Here is an 18,426-nt window from a genome sequence, read left to right as displayed (position 1 = left end):
CGACACACCTCATTCAATGAACATAGAATCTATTAGAAGTGAACTGATCCTCGACAGGTGCCAATTATACATCCATGAGATCGTCGGTTCAGTTAAGGATTCTTCAACAGCGAAAATATCAATATAATTATTTGCTTGACGCAATAAAAACCAGCGATATATCGAATTATTTACCGTACATTACGTGCACGGACTCACAGACTGAAATGAAGGTTAGACTGCTTATAAATAGACGGGCAAACAAAAATGTTGTACTTTTTTTTTTAAATCTGAAAACATTTCAGAATGTCGTGAAGTAACAAGAAGAGGGATTAAATTGGTCACCCCACAAACACGAATTGAATTTCCATAATTTCTTCGGTGGAATTCTAGGTAAAGATTCCTTACTAAAAATGCTTCCCTGCTAGCAAACTTTATTCGCATACAATCGAAATAAGCACAGTGAAGAATCATGACTGACTGGTAACAACATTTCAAAAACTTTGTAAATATGTTATTTTTGTACAATAAAAACTCTAATGTTAGAATCGTAAAAGATCGGTACACCGCTCGAAAAATAGGTGATGATTGCCTTGCGATATTTAATTTCCCTGACCAGCAGTTCTAGCGTGAGAATTTAGCGTTTGAAGTGCTAAGTCGTTGTGTTCCCATTTTAAAAAAGTCTATATCAGTCTTAAAAATTATAACTGGCGCGGTCTAAGAAGGACCTGCGTCTAGTGTCCTTCTTAGACCGAGTGTTATGGGTTCTGATACAACGAGGACTACTACGAGTGCATATTGGGAATTTGAGGATTCACCTTGTGTGATGCAAGGACCTTTCCGAAATATAAACAAATAATAGCTTCCGATCAAATCCTTGCCTATTCCGGTTTCAATATTTCATTCATTCTAACCACAGACTATGCAACTATGCGATTTGCACTGTCCTCTCTCAAATTGGAAACAAAACGGAAAGACCGATAGCATTCGTCAGGGGTATTAAAGTCCAGTAGAAAAGGAAGCTTTGGCAATCATGATAATGGAGGCTTTTCGGGGGAAAAGAAACCAAAATTAGACGAGAGCACATCGTCTAATCACATGAGTAATATTTTTTCTTTCATTTCCCTTCTACTAACCCTAATAATTTGAATGCTTACTAACCAGTGGAAAACCGCAACAACCACATAAAATAAGAAACAGTTTTAGACGACTTAATAGTCAAACTATTGAATGATCAAGTGATAATCAAAACAATTTCTAATAAGTGCCTGAATAATTAAATAAAATTGAATGCTTCGAAAAGCGACAAAGTGCAAAAATTACAAAATCCGAAATAATTAAACAGTTGAATGATTATAAGATAACTGAACAATAACTGAAAAGTACATTAGACCTGGTATCACTTATTTGGAATTCGTTAATTTGCGACAAAATTAGCGCAATTCAAGCCAACAGTGGAGCGAAAGCCGTAACAACAATTCCGAAGCTGATTTTTCCGAAGAGGAAATTATAGAAACCGGACCTACTAACGCACAACACATGATGGAATCGTTATCAAGAATCCCAGATCCATAAAATATATTCGACGGAAACTCCAAACAGTTAAATGAATAGATCACATCAGCCGAAAATACATTGAAAATATTTGAGCCTACAGATTCGAACAACGTATTCGTAATTCATGAACAGTCAGTGATCCACAAATTACAGGGGAAGGCCAAAGATGCTATATGCATGGCTCAACACCCACTAACATTTTCGGATATAAAGAATATTCTGATATCAATCTTTGGCGTCGAACTTTGGAAACACAAACAAACAGACACTATGTCAGCACATAAGTATTATCGAAGAATCCAGTATTTGGTAGAAAATATAAAAATACTGGCAAAACAAGACAAAGATTAGAACGAAACAAGACAAAGATATGGTGTGTGGGATTTATCCTGAGATACGACAAGTTTTCCACAAGGAGTACTCAGATGACGAACTAAAGAACGTTATTAGAAATAATATAGATCATTCTTATAACAACTGTATCTTCGCGCCAAGGGAAATAATATCCGGTTGTGATAAAAAAAAAGTGGAACCTGCAAGAAAAAATTAAAAGTGTACTACTTTAATCTATTATCGTCAGATATCGTTTCAAGTGCAGACCAAATAGAGTTCATCCGAAAAAATACATCCAATTCAACCATCTCCTAGCGGATCACACTTTTTGTGTTGAGCTGTGTTTCGCATGAATTATATCGAACCTTAAAACTAACGTTCGACGCAAATTCGGCTACCTTACCATTCAATGAAGAGAGTCGTATTTCAGTGTGGTCCTCGATGCATGAATAAACTGAAGTTGTGTATAAATTCAAAAAATCCGAAAAATCCGAACATTCCATGGCGACCGTGACATTGTCACGGTGAGCCTTTTGTGTAGTGACGTGTGAAGCTGAAGATCATCGGGTAATGAATAAAACCGTATAGATGAAAATAAATAGATTTCTCAACGAAATAACAATTCTACCTGCGTGAACACTTAGCACCTGCATCGCTGAAAAGCAAACAGTGATTAAATAAAAATAAGAAGTTACAGATCCAGAGAGAGAGAGTAGAGAGCGCCTCCACTTCATCGAATTGGCGGAAGCCAGTGAATGTATGTAAAATGGGAATCCTTGGAGATAAAGATTTCACCATTATAAACAATCAGGGCGTGCATAGCGAATGCTATGTGGAGCACTCGATGAAGCTAAACATTATTTTTTGTGTAGGTGCGAAAAATTAAATCTATCGCGGATTTAGACAAAGTATAAACCGAGTAGATTGCGACTGGCAAGAATTGCAAGAAAACATTCGAGCGCTACGAGAATGAAAACAGCTTTATGTGATTCGTATAGTGCAAACGTGCAGTATTCAATAAAATGAACAGTGAGACAGTAGCCGAACGAACACCACGGCCATCACATAATGCAATAAATTATGCAGGCAGCAAACAATGACTGGTAATGTTATTATGGCACCTAATACAATACAAGATGATGCTCGAATAAATGCCGCCAACGTTCCATCAGAGAAGCACAAATGTCAGATACAAAATGTAGATGATACACTAATAGCAAGTATAAAAAGAATGATTTGCAAAAAAAAAACCCAAATCGAAGATATGGTAGAAAAACATTGTTAACTAATTTGAACCAAAATAATTAAGTTCTAGACATGATAGTTATTTCTAACATTTCTAAGTAAAACCAGACAATTACGGCGATATCAAAACTTTTATTGATTGACTAGACCGCAATCATTTAGTTTAAGACTTCAGCTAAAGTTTCGCTGTTGTACATATAATAACATACACACAACAATGGCAAGTCCGAAAGTGGATGTGAAGTTAGGTTAGGTTTGAACAATAAAAGTTAGTGTGCGGGTCAGCTCCGAAAAATTACTGCACCGTACGAAAAAGCCATCGTAGTCGTTCAATTTTAAAATTGTGATAGAACTTCGCATGAGGTACTTATTGATCAAAACAGGAGATCCACATAAACTTTAGAATAACTGGTCTCCCTATTATCCCAGTTAAAGAAGAAAGTATTGAATTTCCCAAAACATCTGCACCGGTGACCGCCGAAGAATTCATCAACACAATTAATAACATGCAAACATAGGCGCATTTCGACAACACCACGGGTGGCTACGAGACCGACAGAGAACAACGCGACCGGACATTGGAATTGCCGACGACGCATCATCGAACGATCACAACGTGGACTTCGCACCTGACGACTAAGCAGCAGCGCAGCGTGGCCTGGTTCTGGAATTGCAGAGTTAGGCTTTTGAGCATATTTTGGTAGGCTCGAAATCAATTGAATCGTTGAGAGAACAGTTGCGGTTTTCTTTTTAAAAAGTCCGAAATCCAACGCGATAACTTAATTGGCGCAGTGCGGTGAAGGATAACTCGTTGAGGTGTTCACAAGTAAATTCAATTCGTGAAAGTGATTTCCCACGCGTGTGAATATCGAGTGGCTGAGGATTGCAAAATTTACAACGGACGCACGAGGGACCTAGATTGATCAAGTAAGTAATTAGATCTAAGTTTATTAACAAACATTCATTCGGAGTGATACAAAGCTTAGCTGAAACAAGAAAAGCTGTATCGGTAAATAATAAAAAAAACATTAATTCTGAGAGACGAGCCCGGGTAACACCGTAAGCGACTCTCTTTATATCACAAAAGTGCACGACTAACCTAAAACCAAAACAAACTATAAATTAAAAAACCTAGAAAACCTAACGATATGATTTAATTACTTTTAGCTTAGAGTGATTGTTACGTGAATAACAGTAATGAATCCCGAAATTTCCACGATCCTTCCTCGGAGACATTGGAGACTGCAACATCCCAAATAAGAGAATACGATGTAATACTAACCTCGAGCCAATCGCGAGTAATCGGTTACATATTACTAATATAGTCATGAGGCAAAAATTGTCGAAATATTGAACTCCCGGCCTCGTGAGGCTAACGCCATATGAGCCCTAATAAAATATATATTTTGGAAAAAAAGCTTCAACCATCGCGGATATAAATTAACCTACAGATAAATTCAAAAATCAGAGTATTTCCCAGGCATGCTCGGAAAAGTTAAAATCTTGATCGCTAATTGTGAAGAATGTAAATTTCCCAAGTACGAGAGAAAACCGTTTGAAATCCTAATAACTAGAAGAGTTTACGAGAAACCTCTCGTAACACAATTCATTGACGTTTATATCAAAGAAACTGAAAAATTCCTAACACTCGTTGACTTCTTCTCAAAATTTGCACAAATCTATAAAATCACCCACGAAATATCTGATGAGCTGATAGAAACACTTATCAAATCTTTCAAAATTTTTGACCTTGCAATAGTCCTTGCGATTTTCTTGATAACGAAATATTTCATCCCCCGACGAGCAACGCTGGTCGTTTCCAAGGACATCCCAACCGAAGACGAGTCCGACCGTGGAAACGCATCAGCGAGAAGCAGATCATCCATAGAACCCAAATAGAACGGAATTGAAATGAGCTACATAAACTTCGGTTAGCTACCAAAGCACCGAAACAAGAGCCGACCTCGATAGAAAGGCCACTAGCGGGAGATAATTGGATTCTCTATTTGAAAAGGCAGTCATTAATGACACTGGATTGGCCAAAATTCAAAAGTATATTTGAAAGCACAACTCAGGCTGGAGTTTTTTTTCAAATTTGGAGAATATATCTTCAAAGCGTATTAGAAGGATGCCCAGCGAGATCAGTGCAACAATTAATGTTAAACTCGGAAAACGTTCCCAAAATCATGGAAAGATTAGAGGAAATCTTCGGAAATCCCGACCACGTGTATAAAGAATTACTATTGGACATTCTGAGAGTGAAGAAAGAGAGTGAAACGGCTATCGTAGAGCTGTCTGATGCTCTCGATAATTTGGTAGCCAACGTGGAAGTACTAAAACGTGAAACATGCCTCCAAGATCATTTGAGGTTGACTGAGGATGGTATTAAAAAACTACCATATACAATTCAGATGAAATGGATGGAAACTGTTCAGGTGAACAATATGAAAAATAAAAGACCGCAGTCGCCGCATGCAGCGACTAACAGAATGATGAATTCGAGCAATCAGTCGACGGAAAAGATATTGACGTTATGTAATGAGACGCACAAGCTAGTAAACTATACGTAATTTAAAAGGCTCAACACGTGAGAAAGAATTTAATTCGTATTTGAAAAACGTTCATGCTTGAGTTGTCTGAACTCATCGAATCATCTATTGCGTGACTGTAGACAACAGTTATGGTTATGGGACTCTTTGTTCGCATAAAGTGGATATTTTAACCGCGAAAAACGACCTTAGATTCCCCAATAGCGTTATCAAAATGTTTCGTGAATACCCTGAAAAAACAGATGCATTGTTAAATTCTTTCGAAACCAAGATAATAAACCAACCAACAGATTTGAATGAAGAAGACTACTATTTATATAATGACGTTTTTATATCACCGAACGTAGCAATACATTCCGGAATATACAGTTCAACAGGCAATCACTTTTCCGCCATAGTAACTAATTTCAAAAATGAGCCTGCGAAAATAGAGATCAACACCCCTATAGAAACTGAACTTAACAACTTCTCTTTAGAAGAATCAGTTCGAGCTGAAGGAATCCTGTATAAAACCTTGCGATCCACAATATATGCCAAATGACCAGGAATATCATTCTGGTGAAAACTGAACAAGACCAAATGTTTGGCGATACGGATGAACCGGATAAACAAGAAAATGCCTCAGAAGCAGACTGTGATGAGCAAAATTTTTATTCAACAGAAGAAGCAGCAACGAATTGGTAAACAATTTTTTACCGTTTACCAAAATTTCCACGGACAAATGCCCCCTAAAAATTTTAATCGACACAAGAGCTAACAAGAATTGTATTAGCCCAAGACATGTTAACTTTAGCAAATGTCGTCTTACGCAGACCGTTAAAGTTACAAACGTTAGTGGTTTACACACCGTGGACAAATCTGCTAAATTTAACCCCTTTAGTAACATACCAGACACAAAAAACCAAACGTCCCACGTCTACGAATTACAAGAAGGATATTGAGAAAACTGCTTTCAGTGTCGAAAACGGGCACTACGAAACTTTGAGGATGCCTTTTGGCCTAAAAAATGCTCCTTCGACGTTTCAGCGCGTCATGGATAATGTGCTGCGATAGCATATAGGTGTCAGATGTCTTGTGTACATGGACGACATCATTGTGTTCTCCACCAGCCTACAGGAACACTTGGAAAGTCTACCGAAAATTTTTGATAATCCACCCAAATACAATATGAAAATTCAACTCGATAATTGCGAATTTCTGCATAAGGAAGTCGCCTTCCTTGGCCATATTGAAATACGCGATGGAGTAAGGCCTAACCCAGATAACCTAGAAGTTATCCGAAAGTGGCCTTTGCCCCAGAATGAAAAGGAACTACATGGGTTCCTTGGAATTCTTGGCCATTATCGCAAATTCAAAGGTGATTTTGCGAAAATAGCTAAACCGCTGACCTAAGATATGAGAAAGGATGAGAAAATAGCTCATACTAGGAATTTCGTAAACGCTTTTGAGCGTTGTAGAAATATCCACACTTTGAGCGACATTCTTCAATTTCCTCAATTCGAGAAACCATTAGTTCTAACGACAGACGCCTCTAGTTATGCAGTTGGCGCTGTCTTATCCCAAGGCCCAAGGCAATATTGGCAGCGATAAGATTTTAGCCTTCGCATCCCGGACACTTAACAAATCGGAGGAAAATTACTCCGCTATTGAGAAAGAATTATTGGCCATTGTGTGTGCTTGTAAATATTTCAGACCTTATATCTATGATCGAAAGTTCACTCTCTATACAGTCTACAAACTACTCACCTACAAATTAAACCTCAAAGACACTAACAGCAGATTCATTCATTGGCGCCTCTGTTTAGAAGATTTTGATTATGAAATTAAATACAGACCTGGAAGGCAATACATCGTAGCTGATAGTCTTTCCAGACAACGGGAGGAAATTAACATCAATGAAGTGGAAGAAAACTCTTCTTCCATATCTGAAAACCACCCAACATATAATAGCAGCCCACTCTGCTGATATAGATGATTCTGCATTTATCCCATTCACAGAAAAACCATTGAACGAGTTCTGTAATTAGATTGTTCTGAAAATCGGACCCCATGAAGATGAATTTTATGAAGAAGTATTTCCACGAATTTTCCGACGAACCATCACAAAATTAATATTTGGTGTTCCATACCGTATCAAAATGTTTAAGGACTTCATCGATCCCAAAAGATCGAACTGTATCCTATACCCAGAAAGGTTGATACAGGCGATTCAAATCGTTTATAGAAACTATTTTTGGCAAACCTTTTAAAAACTATTCTTAACAAATTATTTAATACACTCAGACATATTCATAAAACAACTTAATATATTCCTATACAGTCTACAAACTACTCACCTACAAATTAAACCTCAAAGACACTAACAGCAGATTCAATCATTGGCGCCTCTATTTAGAAGATTTTGATTATGAAATCAAATATAGACCTGGAAGGCAATACATCGTAGCTGATATTCTTTCCAGACAACGGGAGGAAATTAACATCAATGAAGTGGAAGAAAACTCTTCTTCCATATCTGAAAACCACCCAACATATAATAGCAGCTCACTCTGCTGATACAGATGATTCTGCATTTATCCCATTCACAGAAAAACCATTGAACGAGTTCTGTAAATAGATTGTTCTGAAAATCGGATCCCATAAAGATGAATTTTATGAAGAAGTATTTCCACGAAATTTTCCGACGAACCATCACAAAATTAATATTTGGTGTTCCATACCGTATCAAAATGTTTAAGGACTTCATCGATCCTAAAAGATCGAACTGTATCCTATACCCAGAAAGGTTGATACAGGCGATTCAAATCGTTTATAGAAACTATTTTTGGCAAACCTTTTAAAAACTATTTTTAACAAATTATTTAATACACTCAGATATATTCATAAAACAACTTAATATATTCCTGTAATTTTTAGATCAATTCTCCAGATACGCTACGTTGATCCCCATCAAATCTAGGAACATTCAAGATGTACGTAAGGGATTAAATAAATACTTTCACATTTATGGTACCCCAAATTTGATCGTCACTGACACTGAACGTTCAATGAAATCTATAGAAATTAAAACTCGTCTGAAAAACTTAAATATCGACATCCATTTCACTCCTCATACCATAGTTCGAGTAACGGTACAGTGGAGAGGTTTCACTCAACTTTGAGCGAAATTTTTCGATGTATTAAACCGAATTATCCCGATTTAAACGACCAGAGCCTTCTTAGAATCGCGTGCACCTCATACAATAACACATTTCATACTGCTACAAAAATAAAACCCAGTGAAATCTTTTACGACATACGAGACGGCGAAGAAAGGCTTCTTGATATAGGCAAAATTCTGGAAGACATAAACAAATTATATGACGAAATTATGTTAGAATCAAACAAAACTAAATCAAAGAATTTGGGTTACCCTAATAAGGAAAGGGAGCATCCACCGGCCCTCCAGAACGACGAAACTGTGTGAAATGAAACGCAAGGCGTTAAGAACAAAGGAAAAGAAAAGTATCTCCCCGTCAACGTTTTTCAAAAAAAAAGAAGAAATCAACACAAACTATACAAATATACGACCTAACGAGAAACCCTGGACTTGTGACACTACAAACGGGAAATACATTAATCAAGACCGGACGACACAGAATTAACCACGCCATAGATCTGGACAATCTCTACTTAACAACATTGAGACAGCTACGGAAGGAATGAAATGTTTCACCAAGTTTACGGACATCAACACCATGTTACAAACGAAACTAAAAGATGCTAAACACTCTTAAAGAAAACTTTAAAAGAAACTTCTAAAACCTTTTATTTTTAAACCATATCGATCTCATACAGAAACATTTAGATTCAATTTTTGAAGTAATTCAGCTTGCAAAAATACATTTAATTTCTAAAAATTTCTTGGAAACAGAAGAATTAAACTTAATTTTAGACAGATTAGAAGAGCAGTATATTACAATATTAAATCCAGACCATGCCTACGAATATTTGGATATAGAAGCTCTGTTCAAAGGATCAACATTCTACTTCATCATAGGCGTTCCACAAATTTCATCACATCAACTCAACAGCCTACTTCTAGAACTTCTACCTATAGACGGTCGAATAATGTACGGCGGTGTACGGAAATCTTACTTATTCCATCAAAGACAGTTGCCAAGACATTGGAGAAAACATGTTGTGTGATGAGTACTATTTAGAGCAGTGGTAGCCAGTGTTGTAAACGGTCGACATTTCTCTCAACCATCACATACTGCTCTTGCGCGAGAGTCACAGCTCAATATGTATTGCGAATGTGACCAAGAATGCATTGCTCGGTTCCAACAGTCACCTCTGAAATAAACGCACAGCCGCAAACACGACAATCAATTGAACGTTTATATATTCTCTCTTTCTGTCGAACGTACCCAGAAAAGCGGTGAAAATATGCTATTTCCATTCTACAATTCGTGCTCATAACCATACTTTAATTTCGGCTACTTTGACTGTAGTTTTTAACTGTCATTTGACATTACTGCAGTTTTAATGTCATTTGACATTAAAACTGCAGTGATATGCATTCTTCTTCTCTCTTTATTCTACATTCAAGCGTAGCTGCATACATACATTCACCTTCTCACTCACACATCCATATACGATGGATGATGTTTAGACGAATTGCTTAGATCAAAGCAACCGACAAACTCTCCCCTATCAAGTGCGAATGTGTTGAATGAACGTTTTCAGCGGTGAGCGTTCCCCGTGAACACTGTTGTTTATTTACGGGCTAATGAATAGCTAATGAATAAGACGGAAAAAAACGAAATGTCACGGAAAAAAACGAAATATAATCTTCGCTTTACATCTAATATATTCCGCTCGAAATGCGCAGCCCACCCTTTTATACATACCGTGCCAACGCGACGCAGCCCTGTCATCCATATTTCGACCGCTTTGAGGTTTGCCTCAGCCCTGCATAATCAAACCCAATCACGCAGGCAGCACGAGTGCTCTTCCTCCTTCGTATTCGGACTGCGGACAAGGTAAGTTGTGTTCGCTGCGACCGTCTAAAACATCTCCAAAATGGCTGGAGTCAGAGTGGCCTAAACTGCACATGCAGCACCAGCTGCTCGGATCAATTGGTAATGTTTTTACGACGGAGCCATATTCTCGCTATGGACAAGGATTCTACGGTGTTACGACAAGACAAATCCGGAAGCTGGCGTATGATTTGGCCGAAAGAAATGATATTCCTCACACTTCCAATAGCCAAAAGCAATTAGCCGGAATAGATTGGTTCTCTGGCTTTCGAAAGCACTACCCACAACTCTCTTTTCGGACATCAAAAGCAACCTCCGCCGCCAGGGCACAAGAATTCATTCGCATTGCAGTCGGGAAATTCTACGATTTACTGGAGGACGTACAACAGAAGTACAACATTCCACCATTAAGGCAATTCAACGTCGATGAGAATTCAGTGATTCCAATAACTATCTCTTATCGATAGGAGAAGCAAATAAACTAAAAAATATTATCTTCATTCAACAGGTACAGACCAGAAATTCCAAAATTCTAACAATGCGGGGAAAAGGCAGAAAAGCGCTATAACTTCAGCTGAGCGCTGAGTGCTGAACACGGAATAACGATTATAGAATCTTACACAGGAGTCCCTTGGTTGCTACTGTCGGCACAATTCAGCTCCTCTACGGGCGACGATGGATGGATCCAACGCTATCGATGGCAATATTGGGTACATAACGGCATAGATATTCTCTGTTCCTGCTTTGAGTAACGAAAAATTGCAGTCCAATCACTTTGATCACATTGTTATATTCTGTAAATGCTAACTGATTGAAACCCAATGAAATATACGTGATAGTTGCAAAATAGAATAAACTTTCCTTTTATGAACTTGTTACGTTGTTTCCTAGCGAAAACATGCTCAAAAGATTGAATCACATGAAATGGTCATATTGCCCCGCATGGTGGACTATTTTGCCCCGTAGTACTTTCGATCGACGGAAATGGAACACATTTTTAAAAGTGTAAATTTTCCACATAAATCTTTTTTAAAGTATATACATACAATTTACATCGATCAATAAGGTTTCAAATCGAGAGGTTTTAACATGTAGCATAATTTATAAACGTTTCTACGTGTTTTAGGACGCTTCGTTCTAAGGGCGACCATATTGCCCCTATCTACCCTAGTTGAAAATTCTTCCATACAATTGAATAAAATAACTTTGTGAGTAATTCTTGTTAATCGTGTGTATCCAAGCTGATCATTTTCTGTTTTCCTTTCCGTTTTTTCCGTGCTAGTTGAACCTTCTGACAATTGTTCTCGTTAGTACTCAAATGACTTTTTCATGTTTTTGGTGCTGTTCTGCTCACACTCGCATTAATTCGTGCAAGTAAGGGCAGTAAAACCGGGTTTATACGTTGTCAGTTACTCGGTTGCAAGTAAACGTCGAACGATTCGAAGAATTACTAACGTACTTATACAATGAAATTTGACATTTGATTTGTATGTATGGGGTAAACGGGCGAGTAGCCAAAAAACATGGAAGTAGCTCGGTTGCGAGTGGTTTTTTTTATCGCTGTGCCGTGTCTTGTGTAAATTGATGCAAAAAAGCGCGTTCAACGCCTTCACTAGTTAAACAAAAAACTTTGACAAAGGACGTGTATTTCAGGGAAAATTGTTTGAAATATACTTTTTTACGTGCATAAATCAGAAAATAGTCTATTTGATACGTCAAAAATAGACAAGTTTGCTGCCACATCCTGTGCTGTAAAAATTTGCTGAGTTAGGAACGAAAATCGTTTGTTCGAAAATTCGAAAGAACGAGCTGCCGACTATGTACTTTATTCAGTGATACGAGAAGGATTTCGTAGTTACACAGCAATTGGATTGCCTTCTTCTTATGAATGTAGGATTCGAGGATGTCTTGAAGGATATCTTCCAAATCATTAATCAACTCGCACGCATTGGATCATCGTGATTTCCAAGCTTCCTTTCTACTTTTTTTTCCTTTTTTTCACTCGAAAACAAACTTAAGTTCAAACAACAAATAGGAAATTTTCAATTTAACCATTTTTTGACAGAATGAGAATTTCTCAAGAGTCGACAACTAGGAAAAATGTTGATGCACTCCAGTCGATTAATGCTGATTTTTCTCGAAGACTGTGGTACTTCAAAGCACATGAAAGAGTTTTCCAATTTTCTCTACCCCATTCAGTTTCGATTATGTACATGCCGCTGAAAACATGCAGATGGAACTCATTGAAACGCAGTGTGATTTAGAGCTGCGTGACAAATTTGAAAACCATGATGTCTTGGATTTCTACTCCAGATTTGTTCCAGAAACGCGATTTCCAGAACTAATAAAACATGCTCATATTACTACTTCTTTGTTTGAATCCACAAATATTTGTGAGCAGTTGTTTCAGTCATGAAAGAAGTGAAATCAAAGTCAAGGAACAAAATCACTAACAGTCATTTGGAAAACACGCTTCGTATCACTATCTCTCACATTCAAGCTGATTTAGATAAAATGGCTCACGAAATATAGTTCGATTGAAATCGAAACGGTGTTGGAGTATGTTTATTTTTAGGGATTTTCCATATTGAAACAAACAAAAAATATTGTAGAAACTTCTTGATGATTGAAAGAACGTCCAATTTAATCGTGATACCGTATTCACATTATCATGTATACTCATAATTCTTTCAGTGAAATCGCGACTGCTCTCAGCAGAGAAATTTGTAGCGAAGAAAAGTGATAACACTGCAGCCGTGTAGTTCGTTGTCCCCCTTCAATCTCACTAAGTTTCGCGGTCCCTGGTTCCTAGCAACGATAAAGTTCAGTTTGTACGAGAAGCGTGCGGGAAATCAGCAAAACAGATCTACGAGCTGCTCGAATCGTTTTCTGTCAATGAATCTATCAATCATTTATTGACGCCCAGTGCAAGAAATCGAAAGAATTAGGCAATTCAATTTTAACATCATAAACGATCGAAAGAAGGACAGACGGAAAACACTATACGATAAGAGCGAACCGTTTGTACGATCCTAAAATAACAACCTATCGGGAGCGGGTGCAATAAAATAACGAAAAGGAAAGGGACCAAAAAGATCGCACACATCTCCTATCGCGCTTAGCCCTTAGAATGCAGTATGAGTGAAAGATAAGCTTTAGCCAGGAGTTGCATGTGGTGAAACACAGATAAGCGATAGGTAAAGGACTCTTTTGCAAAGGAGTAAGAACGTTTATAGTTTTCTCTTTCTTTCGCACGTTATATTTGAACTTAGGCTAGAATTAGGATAGGATAAAAATTGTATAAAAACCCAAGGTTCTCTGAATAAAGTAAGTAGTCTTTGGAATCGTGTCGTACGATTAAATCCGAAATTTCCTATTGAATCGACTGACAAGAGTTCTTCAGATTCAAGTTTTCCAACGTCCGCAGCAATAGTATAATTTGCGCTCGGAGTTCGTGAAGATCTTGTACTCGTTGATCCTCCCGCTTAGTTGATATTCACTAGATTGATTCTGCTCCCGTTCGTTGCTCGTTCCGTACGGAATTAGTGCGAAGGCAGTCAGTTCGATTTGTTGAAAGGAATAACATTGGTTAGCTTCCGTTCGTGGCTCGTTCCGTAGGGAATTAGTGCGAAGGCAGTCAATTCAGTTTGTTCCAGGAACAAGGGTAATTCACTCGACACTTTTCCTTACTTCAACCCAGTCAAGTGCCAATCCAGATTCGCAAGGTTGATTCCTTCGCATCAACCGAGTTTGCGTATTGGGCACCTTTTACCCCCAGATTGAAGCGAATATGTTTGGAACGATGCAAAAAACTCCTAGAGCGGTTAAAAAACGAGACTAGCAACAAACCTACCAGACTTCATCTCCGCAAATTATTGGCCATTTGCCAATCCATCGGATTATTCCCTTTGGGCCAAGTTGGAGGGGCGTGCCTGTGGACGTTCTCATTGGAATTGCCAATCGTTAAAGAATTCTATCGAGAAGCTGCAGCGATTGACGATTGGCCTTAGCGTTCTCGATTCTGATATTTTTACACCTTCAATAAAAGTTATGGGTTTTTACCTCATTTGTTCTCGAGTTATAAATTTTACAGGTATGACAGGTATGACGGAATGCTTTCTAATTTAAAATAAAAAGTAAGTCAAAAAAGTACCATTTAAATACGTATATTCAACATCGAGAGCAACTACAAATTATCAGAAATCAAAATTCTCTACAAACATCAGCAAGTTTAGGGTTATCATCGATTTGTATAAGTTTAGGTCAGAGTGTTCTAATCTACATCAACATACAAGAATCAACATGTACCAACACAGGAAACACAGATCGCAATTGTATCGGGACGCTCCAATCTTAAGGGGGAAGCAGTTAGAGAACGAAGAATACAATTTCCCAGAACATCCGCACTCATTCTGTGTTATACCACCGGTGTGAACAGACGTGCTTGTTGAGCTGTTAATTAGCAGAAACTCGTTCAAAACGTATTTAGACAATTTTATGCTTTAGTTTTATTTCGGTAAAATCCCAAGTGCAATAAAAAAGTGTTTGAGTGTAATCTATTCTATTTCTTGCTCCCCACGCCAATCATCATGAAGGGAAAGAGGACAACCCGCAACCGTAAACTGAGGAAAAAGAAATCCGACGACAAAGCTTTATCGTCGGAGAGCGAATCATCGTCTGAGGGGCGTGGCAGCCCAAAGCGGAAAGTTCTCACAAATTCCATTCGTTCACGCAGTGAGCGCTCTTCGCGTGCGTCGTAAATTTCCTACGCAACGGTGATTCTAACTCCAACAGGAATCGCCACATGGATGTACACTCGCTGCAAAGTGGAGCAGCTAACTTGCCGGATGCACCGGCGTTGCCAGCTAGACTTCCGGTACCAGCCGTCAACAACAAGAAACCTCCACCGATCATGGTGAAGAATATTCCTTTCGACACCCTTTATAAGGAACTGGAAACTAAAAACATTTCTGCCGAATATAAGCTATGCCGCGTTGGCATTAAGGTGTCTGTTGCCAACAAGCTGAGCTGGGATGCTGTTATCAATTATCTGCAGGAGCGGAAGGCGGAATACTTCTCCCATGAGTACAACGTGGAGAACCCCTTCAAGTCCGTGGTGAGAGGGCTGCCGGACATGGACATCAAAACAATCGAGGAAGAGCTTGTGAATCGCTACAAGCTTCAACACATCGCCGTGTTCCTCATGAAGAGAAAGGGGGAAGAAAGCAAACAGTTTCATAATCGGCTTTATCTGGTCCACTTCCGTAAAGGAACCGTCACTGCAGGGGCGTTACAAGCTGTACGAACCATCCGTTCCGTCTCTGTACGTTGGGAACCGTATCGCGGTTCGAAGAATAACCTCACCCAGTGCGGACGGTGCTTGAATTTCGGGTATGGAACTCGTAACTCCTGCTTGAAACCACGATGCAGTCTCTGCAGTCAAGCGCATGTCACCACGGATTTTCAGCTGGATGGCAATGCTGCAAACAAGTGTGCCAATTGCAAGGACGACCACCGTGGTACGGATCGTTCGTGTCCCAAGCGCGAAGAATACCGTCGAATCCGTCAGAGAGCGTCTACATCGAACCAGCCAGAAAGAAAGCGGAACATCCTTCCGCCGCCGCCTGTTATAAACGTGCAGAACTATCCCGCATTGCATGTCAACAACACTGCTCCAACTGCTTCCATACCGACCAACCTAAGCTGGGCTCAAATAGCAGCTAGGGCCGCTCCTACACGAAATGGGCCGGAAACCACCGTTGCTGTTCATTCCAGTGTCTCGCCATCAGCTGGTCCAAGTCGATTGGATCCAAGGACCAGAATCACCCTGCCCCATGCTGCGCAACCACAACAGCAGGGAGAAATGAACAGCGAATTCCTATCGACGGAAAAATACACCATGGAGCAGCTGCTCGATATCTTCAACGAGATGAGTACCAAACTCGCCAACGGTCAAACGCGACAAGAGCAGTTGCGTGTTATAGGCTTTCTCTTTGTCCGGTATGGCTGATAACGCTATCAACATCCAACTGTGGAACGCCTGCTCTGTAGCAGGCAAACGCGAGGAACTGCTCGATTTTCTCCGAACCAAAAATATCGACGTGGTAGCGCTAGTCGAAACACACTTGAAGCCGGAGAATAGTTTCAGCCTTCCAGATCACGTCGTTTTCCGTCTGGACCGATCAACAAGGCACAACAGATCCGTTACGAGAGGAGGGGGAGTAGCCGTTGCGGTCAAGCGAAACATCACCTGCAGGTTGCTGCCTGATCTTCATCTAAAATTTATTGAAGCAATCGAGGTCAGTACTTCGCTTGTACCAGTCATCGTCATCGCGGTCTACTGTCCTAAACAAGCCCACGTACGTGATGGTACTGCCGCTTTTTTCAGGAACGATTTAGCCAAACTAACGAGGAGACGGGCCAAGTTCATAATCGCATGTGATTTGAATGCTCGGCATCAAGTGCGGGGCAATCAACGGCGGAACCAGAACGGGACCATTTTGGCGGAAGACTTCGAGACTGGGCACTATAACATATTAGCGGGGGTTCACTCGATCATAGATTTCTTTCTGACAAACGTGGCCGTACCAGAGGATGCAGTTGTCTACGATGAGCTGCCATCGGACCACTATCCAGTGGTGCTGAAGTTGGATGGTTCTGCTGATGCTGCTACGAATTGTGGACGGCAGCATTAACACCGCCCTACCTTTGGATACCCCTATGGAGGTTGATCTGGCGTTGTAATCCATCCGAAAAGCAATTGAAATTGCTCGTGATCATGCGGTTCCGGTTCAACAATATCAGGTGAGTACCTCTCTTCAAATTGACAGCATCACAAAATATATGATACGTATTAGGAATACTTACCGGCGCCAATACCAGCGTACTGGCGATCGTGATAAAAAAGTTTCTTTCAATAAACTGACCAGGGTAATCCAGGAAAGGATTAAAGATCTTAGAAATAAGGAATTTAATAGAAAACTTCCTCCCCACTCTAAACCCTTCTGGTCTTTAACAAAAATATTGAAAAAGAGACCTAAACCAATTCCTCCCTTGTTCTCGTCAGGGTACTCACGTGAAGGTGGTCTTTTGCTGACTTCCACTGAAAAAGCGAATGCGTTGGGGCAACAGTTTATGTTGTCGCACAATCTTGGCAGGCTGTCGCTGAAGGGGTTGCCATGGTTGATCAATCGAACAATTTAATTCCGGAGGAATCAAGAGTCACGGCTGATGGGCTGATAGCACTTACCAAATGTTTCAAGAATATGAAGGCCCCTGGTTTCGACAACACCTTCAATATCGAGCTCAAACACTTGAGCCATGGCTCATTTGTGTTTGTAGTGAAAATTTTGAATAGATGCTGGGAGCTTTGCTACTTTCCTCCAGTATGGAAGCTAGCTAAAGTAATACCAGTTCTGAAACCGGGGAAAGATCCTTCTATTCCTAAGAGCTATCGGCCCATCAGCTGTGCACTCTCTAAGTTGTTCGAGAAATGCATCCAAAGTCGAATTCTTGCTTTTGCAGATGAGCATGGTGTTTTTCCTGAGGAACAATTCGGTTTCCGTAAGGGAAGGTCTACCATCCATCAACTCACCAGATTTACCAATATTATACAGTGGAACAAGTTGTTATCCAAGACGACAGCAATGGCGCTCTTGGACATTGAAAAGGTCTTCGACAATGTGTGGCACGATGGTCTAGTGTACAAGCTGCAGCGATTTAATTTTCCAATGTATCTTATT

General features: G+C 39.5%; 1 protein-coding gene across 2 annotated transcripts in view; it reads right to left on the bottom strand.

Annotated features, from left to right (window-relative positions):
* Window positions 1-18,426, bottom strand: part of LOC129775795 (myotubularin-related protein 9) — a 52,127-nt gene that overhangs the window by 27,415 nt on the left and 6,286 nt on the right. The window lies entirely within an intron of this gene.

Source organism: Toxorhynchites rutilus, chromosome 3 (assembly GCF_029784135.1).
Source record: "Toxorhynchites rutilus septentrionalis strain SRP chromosome 3, ASM2978413v1, whole genome shotgun sequence".
In the NCBI taxonomy this organism is placed as follows: Eukaryota; Metazoa; Arthropoda; class Insecta; order Diptera; family Culicidae; genus Toxorhynchites; species Toxorhynchites rutilus.
Note: the sequence above shows the minus strand (reverse complement) of the source record. Positions and strands in the feature narration are given on the sequence as shown.